The sequence below is a fragment of the Oryzias melastigma genome, linkage group LG17 (genome assembly GCF_002922805.2).
Source record: "Oryzias melastigma strain HK-1 linkage group LG17, ASM292280v2, whole genome shotgun sequence".
In the NCBI taxonomy this organism is placed as follows: domain Eukaryota; kingdom Metazoa; phylum Chordata; class Actinopteri; order Beloniformes; family Adrianichthyidae; genus Oryzias; species Oryzias melastigma.
In genome coordinates, this window is record NC_050528.1 from 31,736,971 (window position 1) to 31,745,761 (window position 8,791).

Genomic DNA, 8,791 nt, shown 5'->3' on the forward strand with positions numbered 1-8,791 from the left:
AAAATGGAGATTCCCAGCGAGGAAAAGCTGCTGCGCTCGTGACGGATCAGCTGATGTACTTTGTGTTTACATCTGGCATTGCAGAATAAATTCTACAAAATCGACTTGGACTCTCGTCTGCTTAAAGAGAAGAAAGAAGCACAACGCAGAGGCTACAATGGTGCGGTGACTCCGTTATTTTTCACCGGCGTTGAGGACTGGGCAGAGTTGACTCAACGGACTCAGCAGTTTACAGTTGTAGCTGCAGTCGGCACTTCAAACGGTCCCAGCGGGGATCCTCAACGGAAAGGACTTGGTCGACCGACGTTGTTAGCCGGGAAAGGAAAATTTTGATTTGGGTTAAACATACAGTTATTATTTTTGATGAGTTATTAAGTTACAAAAAATATGAGTTTTACTGGTTTTGGTGTGTCAAAAATGACCCCTATGGGTATAGGTAGAGGAAGAGGGTTTCACAGCACCCCAATGCCTAGTTCAAAGGAAAACTTTGTGAGAAATGAGAGGGAAATTCAGTGTGCATCTGAGCATAAAGTTGAGATCGAATCCCATGGCGAGGCCATGTATGATTTCACTCCTCCACAGCCCAAGGGCACTGAGCCGCCTTTAAATGACACTGATGAGCCAGGGCTTGTCAGTCAAATGAGTACAATTGTGCAACAGATAGGATCCCAGTTCGCTGACAGCATTTGAGCTAATATGAAGATAACTAGTCCCTCTTCTCATGTGACTGCAGATCCTCATAAGGACATGGGAGGCACACTGGACCCTTCCAGAATTCATATGATTTCCCAGGCACAACTTAAAGATCCACCTGTCTACAGAGGAGATGGTTCTGATATTCTATCCATTGAGGAATAGGAGGAGACAATTAGATATTATATTAAGAAAGAAATTAAAAATTGGAAAATTAAATTGGAAAATCAATCAGAAGAAATATTGATTCTTTTAAGGGGTAAAGCAAAAGATGTTGTGCGCTTTGGGGTCAAAAATTTAAAAATTGATCTAGAAAAAAACCCAGATGATATATTCAAGTTACTGCACAAACATTTCAGTGCAAAATTCCCTTCCTCCTTACCACTGGCAAATTTTTACTCTACCTTGCCAACCGATCAGGAGGTTGCTTATGATTATTGGCTAAGACTCAACAAAGCTGCAGAATTAGTCTCCAGAAGCATGGGAGAGCAAGGTAAAACCTTTGATGAAGACAGTATTGAGGTCACACAGATGTTCATTCAAAATTGTCCTTCCAAGGATCTAAAATTAATATTTAGATCTAAAATGTTTGACAAATGGTCTGCAAATGAGGCCCAAGACATTCAGGACCAATATCACATGGAAAAAAGTAACATGTTTTCATCTCCAATCCCAATTAACAAGATCCAAGTGAGCCCAGCTTCCGACAGTCAGGTGCAGACACAAAATGTGACAAAAGAAAGTGCAACAATGGAAAGACTCATAGACATGCTTGAAAAGGTTTTGTTGCAAAATTCCAAAAGTGCTCGGAGTTCTCGACCAATGAACATACGATCTGGAATGCCAAGGGTAGAAGGGTTGAATGTCATGCCATGTTCTGTATGTAATGACAATTCCCACTCTGCTTTCACACATTGTCGGGAACAAAAGCTTTGTTTTCTGTGTCATTTGCCTGACCATTCCAGACGTAGCTGCCTAAAGCAACGTGATGCTTCAGGAAACTTTCAGCTGGAAAACTAAAGATCTGCATGAAGGGGAGGACAATGCAGATCAATTGAGTCAACCTCCCTCCAAAATGTTGTCAAATGTTGACGATTGTGAGATTCTGAAACCTAATGTTGTCTCTTCTGGTCAAACTGTAATTGTACAAGCCTTACACAAAGTCTCAAATACAGAACCTTTGTTCTACATGGATGTCTTCATTGATGAAAGATGGAATTTCAAAGCTTTAGTAGATAGTGGGTCCTTGGCTTGCACTATTAGTGAGGCTGCAGATGCCAAAATCAGACAGATGTTTCCAAACATTAAAAGAAAATCTGCTCAAGATTTCGTCATTGTGGCCTGTGGTGGTCATGTTATAACACCTTCTGCACAGTATGATTTGAGCGCAGCAGTTTATGGCATGAGAGTGATCATTGCAATGTTGGTGGTTCCAGGTCAACAGGATGAGATGATTTTGGGCACAAACATTATAAGATGGTTAATTTCCAAAGTGGCTAAGAATGGAAATGAAAGTGACAAATTCTCTCAGCTTTCATTGTTATTGTCAAGAAATGACTGCTGTGAAGCAAAGACGTGCAGAGTTGGTACTGCAAAATTAAAGCGTTGTGTCACTCCGCAACCCAAGTCAGAAAACCTGGTGTGGGCTGAACTACCCACTGTTGATTCCTCTATGCTGGGGAGCACAGTTATTGTAGAACCCACATTGGCGAGATGTCGACCTGCACAAGTCATGGTGGGAAGTTGTGACCTCTTTGTGGGGAAATGGATGGGTCCCTGTAAAAATTCTAAATCCAAATGGAAAGCCATTGACCTTCTTCTTCTTTTCCTTTCGGCTTTTCCCTTCCGGGGTCGCCACAGCGAATCAGTTTCCTCCATCTAAGCCTGTCTTCAGCATCCTCCACTCTAACACCAGCCACCTTCATGTCTTCATTCACTGCATCCATAAACCTCCTCTTTGGTCTTCCTCTAGACCTCTTTCCTGGCAGCTCTAGACTCAGCATCCTTCTACCAATATATTCACTGTCTCTCCTCTGAACATGTCCAAACCATCTCAGTCTGGCCTCTCTGACTTTATCTCCAAAACCTCTAACATGTGCTGTCCCTCTGATGTATTCATTCCTGATCCTATCCATCCTGGTCACTCCCAAAGAGAACCTCAGCATCTTCATCTCTGCTACCTCCAGCTCTGCTTCCTGTCTTTTCTTCAGTCCCACTGTTTCTAGTCCAAACAACATGGCTGGTCTCACCACAGTCTTGTACACCTTTCCTTTCATTTGTGCTGAAACTCTTCTGTCACACATCACACCTGACACTTTTCTCCACCCATTCCAACCTGCTTGCACTCTCCTCTTCACTTCTTTTCCACACTCTCCATTACTCTGTACTGTTGACCCTAAATACTTAAACTCCTCCACCTTCTTTATCTCTTCTCCCTGTAACCTCACTCTTCCACTCTGGTTCCTCTCATTCACACACATGTACTCTGTCTTACTGCGGCTAACCTTCATTCCTCTCCTTTCCAGGGCAAACCTCCACCTCTCTAACTCCACCTCCACCTGTTCCCTGCTCTCACTACAAATCACAATATCATCTGCAAACATCATAGTCCATGGTGATTCCTGTCTAACCTCATCCGTCAGTCTGTCCATCACCATTGCAAACAGGAAGGGGCTCAGAGCTGATCCCTGATGTAATCCCACCTCCACCTTGAACTCCTCTGTCACCCCTACAGCACACCTCACCACTGTCTTACAGCCCTCATACATGTCCTGCACTGCTCGGACATACTTCTCTGTCACTCCAGACTTCCTCATACAATACCATAGTTCCTCTCTGGGCACTCTGTCATAAGCTTTCTCCAGATCTACAAAGACACAGTGGAGCTCTCTCTGACCTTCTCTGTACTTCTCTATCAACATCCTCAAAGCAAATGTTGCATCTGTAGTGCTCTTTCTTGGCATGAAACCATACTGCTGCTCACAAATGTTCACTTCTGCTCTTAGTCTGGCTTCCACTACTCTTTCCCACACCTTCATTGTATGGCTCATCAGCTTTATTCCTCTGTAGTTACCACAACTCTGCACATCTCCCTTATTCTTAAAAATGGGCACCATCACACTTCTCCTCCATTCCTCAGGCATCTTCTCACCACCTAAGATCCTGTTGAACAACCCGGTCAAAAACTCCACTGCCATCTCTCCTAGACACTTCCATACCTCCACAGGTATATCATCAGGACCAAGAGCCTTTCCACTCTTTATCCTCTTCAAAGCCCCTCTCACTTCACCTTTACTAATCTTTCTTACTTCCTGCTCCACAACCGTCACCTCTTCTACTCTTTGTTCTCTCTCATTCTCTTCATTCATCAACTCTTCAAAGTATTCTTTCCATCTTTCCATTACACCACTGACACCTGTCACCACATTACCATTCCTATCCTTGATCACCCTAACCTGCTGCATGTCCTTCCCATCTCGATCTCTCTGCCTTGCTAGTCTGTACAGGTCAGTCTCTCCCTCCTTACTACCCAACCTAGCGTACAAGTCATCATAAGCTCTTTGTTTGGCCTTTGACACCTCTACTTTCACCTTACGCTGCATCTCCCTGTACTCCTGTCTACTCTCCTCAGTCCTCTCAGTGTCCCACTTCTTCTTAGCTAGTCTCTTACTCCGTATACACTCCTGCACCTCCTCATTCCACCACCAAGTCTCCTTATCAACTCTCTTTCCTGATGACACACCAAGTACACTCCTACCTGTCTCCCTGATCACATTAGCTGTAGTTATCCAGTCATCTGGGAGTACCTCCTGACCACCCAGAGCCTGTTTCAACTGTTTCTTAAAAGTCATGCAACAATCTTCTTTTTTCAGCTTCCACCAGTTTGTCCTCTTCTCTGCCTTTGCCCTCTCTTTCTTCATCTTCTTCACCACCAGAGTCATTCTACACACCACCATCCTGTGCTGTCTGGAAACACTCTCACCAACCACTACTTTACAGTCACTGATCTCCTTCAGATTACACCGTCTACACAAGATGTAGTCTATCTGTGTGCTTCTACCTCCACTCTTATAGGTCACTCTATGTTCCTGTCTCTTCTCAAAGAATGTATTCACTATCGCCATTTCCATCTTTTTTGCAAAATCAACCACCATCTGTCCTTCTACATTCCTCTCCTGGATACCAAACCTGCCCATCACCTCCTCATCACCTCGGTTTCCTGCACCAACATGACCATTGAAATCTGCACCAATGACAACTCTCTCATTTCCAGGGATGCTCATCATCACTTCATCAAGATCCAACCAGAACTTCTCCTTCTCTTCCAGCTCACATCCTACCTGTGGGGCATACCCACTAACAACATTGAAATTGACACCCTCCATTTCTATCTTCAGACTCATCACTCTATCTGACACTCTTTTTAACTCCACAACACTCCTAACAAACTCCTACTCCATTTCTCTTCCCATCTCCACCATGATAGAACAACTTGAACCCTGCTCCTAAACTTCTAGCCTTGCTACCTTTCCACCTGGTCTCCTGGACACACAGTATGTCTACCTTTCTCCTCTGCATCATGTCCACTAACTCTCTACCCTTTCCTGTCATAGTTCCAACATTCAAAGTCCCAACTCTCAGTCCAACACTAGTGACTTTCCTCTTCTCTCTCTCCCTACGAACCCGCCTTCCTCCATTCCTTCTTCCACCAACAGTAGTCCAATATCCACCGGCACCCTGTCGGTGAACACCGATGGCGGTCGTTGTTAACCCTGGCCTCGACTGATCCGGAATGGATTTCGTAGGTCTGATTCCCATATTTGATTTGGCAAGATTTTACGTCAGATGCCCTTCCTGACTCAACCCTCTGTATTTATCTGGGCTTGGGACCGGCACAAAGAGACCCTGGCTTGGGCCCCCTCGTGGTTACATTTCTTACATACGATAGTGACCTTCTAAAACATTTGCACATGTTATGAAGACAACTGTCTTAAAAAAAAATAGGAAACAATTATTTAGGTAACCACACAACTAGAAACATATTTGCTGCATTTATTGGCATGAACCCTTTCCATACCTGGCTGCAGTCTAACAAGCATGAAGATGGCTTCAGGTGTTGACAGAAAGAGAGGAAATGGATCTAATGAAAACTCTGCATCCGATTCATCTTGTCAACTTTGGACCACAATCTCCCTACCCTACAGCCAGACCTCACAACATGCGTTGTCAAGCGCTTTAATTACTTTTCTCTTTTGCATAGAACAACAAAAGGCAGAAATGACAGACAGGTGCAGCAGTCTGATTAATTAAAGTAATAAAGATCCAGAGAGGTCAAGGAGGAGGAATATCATTGTAGGGACAATGATCTCCTCATGATAGACAAGTAGATCAGAAACATTAATTCATTCTTGGATCCTGGTGGCCATCCTTTTGGTCCCAGTCTGGAGACAAAACTCTGGTTACCCGTCTGCTCCATTTCAGAAATTTTCCTCCCTACCTCACACTGGTGTTTTCCCATCTCTCAAAATGAGATTGATTGATAAAAAAAAACACCCCCCTGAGACATCAGCCCCAACACGTGTATATTATTTTATTATTACAAAGCAAGCACATTTTTCAGTGATTAGCCCAGTGAGCGTAGATCCCCACCATCCTACCTTTTTCTCAGTAAACTTGAAATTATATCATGATTATAATGGTTTCCTCAGCCTGATGTGAGCACAAATGTCAACTTGTTACTCAAAGTCCTCATGTTCTTTAAAATGAATGTAATTGAAATTCCCTTATTGTCTTTGTAGTACCTCCTTTAGTAGAGGCAAGTTTAACATTTAAATTTACTATTAGCATTTCATTCACATGAGGCCAGCAGAAACATTTACCCATATTGTGGGTTGAAATGTGAGAGGTGTAAGTTTTGATGTTGAAAACTGAACTGCATTGCCCACATCCTCAAGCTGACACTTTAGAGCTGCTCTGTCTCAGCTGAGCATGTCAGAACAACAAAGATGTTGAAAAGACCAATATGTTTACCACCTCTTTGTGAAATCAAATACAAGGCGCACTCACGACTGACTGTGTGGAAACAGCAGACTGAGTCATTCTCAGCAGTAAAGTTGTCACAATAGATTCCTGATGTGTTTCTGTGAACCCCCCCCCCAAAAAAAACATGCTAAGAACACTAGGATAAGAAAAAAACGACAAGAACTGCTGTCTTTTCGTGCTTATACAGTATACACCAGCACCAAAATATGAAGAAAAAAAACATCATCTGAATATTACAACTGAATATTACTAAATGTTACACCAATAGATTAAACCTACTACAAAAGAACGTTATGAGAATTCTAAATCATACAGGACCAAGAGACCATATCTATGAGCTTTTGTTAAATCCAACAGCCTCAAATTTCCAGATGTTGTTCAGTTAAGTACAGTTATGACCATGTAAAAGATTAAAAATAGATTGCTTCCCGAGCATATCTGTGGGAAATTTAAATTAATTACTGTTTGTAATAATCAAAGAAAAGGAGACTTTTATTTACCTTTTGCAGAGACTTCATTAAGACAAAAAGGTTTCGTGTTTTCTGGAATAAAACTGTGGAATTCCTTAATCATTGAAATAAAAACTTCACAAACAATTCTGCTTTTAAAAAGACTGTATAAAAAGTAGTATTTGAAAATTATAAGTTGTTTTATAAACATGTAAGAAATTATATAGATGGATGTGATCTGGATGGCCAAAGTTGTGTAGTGTTTTGTTTAAGTGGCATGAATAATAAGACTTAGTCTTCATCATGCTCCTTTTCACTCATGTGTTACACTGTTTCTGTTTCTTTTATGTTGTTGTATGACCCTTTGTTTATTGTAGATTATGGTGGCACATGAGAGAAAGAAATAAATGAAATGAAATGAAATATTGATTTATACTTTAGAATAAATATGTCTGACAGGTTGGCTCTAGCCAAGCTGATTCTTACTACTGGAAACCCGGCTCAGCACAGTGGAAGCTAAGCCAGCTAGCCAGGTCTCTACTCGTAGCGCTAGTCGCGCTAGTAAGGCTAATGCCAGCGTCTTCACATCAATCAGGAAATTCCCAGGAGTTTGTACTGGTGGGGAGGAAGAATAAAGCAAAACACAAGCACTTAGGCCCAGTCTGAATCCTTCCCTTCCCCTTTCCCCTCCATTTGAATGGGCAGTTTAAGTTCTAGTCGTGTCCGGGAAATTTATTTTTTTAATCTGACCCTCCAAACGGAGAGTAAACAAGTCCTCCATCGCAAGGGTAAATTGCGTCGCGCTGAGAAACACTTTTCTTCACGTCGGTGCGCTCTGAACCATAGAAATTTACATTTAAATGCAAATAATGACTTTTTTTTGTAGCACGACCTTTTCAATGTTATAAAACCACTGTTGTTATGTATAACGCTAGCGAACCGGCGATTATTGGTGACATCATCGAACAAAAGTGACATCCAAAATATGAGACTATTTTTTCATAACTCTCTTTTTGGATGTGTAGCAATAGGAATTGCTTGTTTAGTTTTGAGTTCCACCCGGAGGGTTGAGAGAGTGACACCGGAAGCTGAGTGTGAGTTCCTGTAATGTCGATGAAAATAGTTTATTAAAGCATCCCCTGAATAAGGGCAAAATAGATACTGTCTACTGTGGAGTTTGTGAAGAGGAAGAGACATTAAACATGGTGGCAGCGGTGCCTCGAACGACACACCCGGTGCTTTATTGAAGAAAAAGCAGCGGAGCGGACCATCTCGTTAAGCTAGGCTAAGCTAGTTAGCCGCGAAGGTGCTAACGGCTTGACGCAACGGGACAGACGGCGAAGAAAGGCGCACGGCAGAAAGTATAAAAGATGGAAGGATTAAAACCACCTGCACAATAGAGTATGGATGCAGCAAACCTCCCGAAAGCATGGAAAACGTGGAAAGAAGAGTTTGCACTCTACACGGAACTAGCTCTACCGGACGCCGAGGAAAAGGCACAAGTGAAGCTGTTTTACTATCTCATCGGGGAACGTGGAAGAGAGCTCTGCGGAACGCTCATCGGATCAGAGACAAGAGTAACAGTGAGTGGTCTGATGGCTAAAATA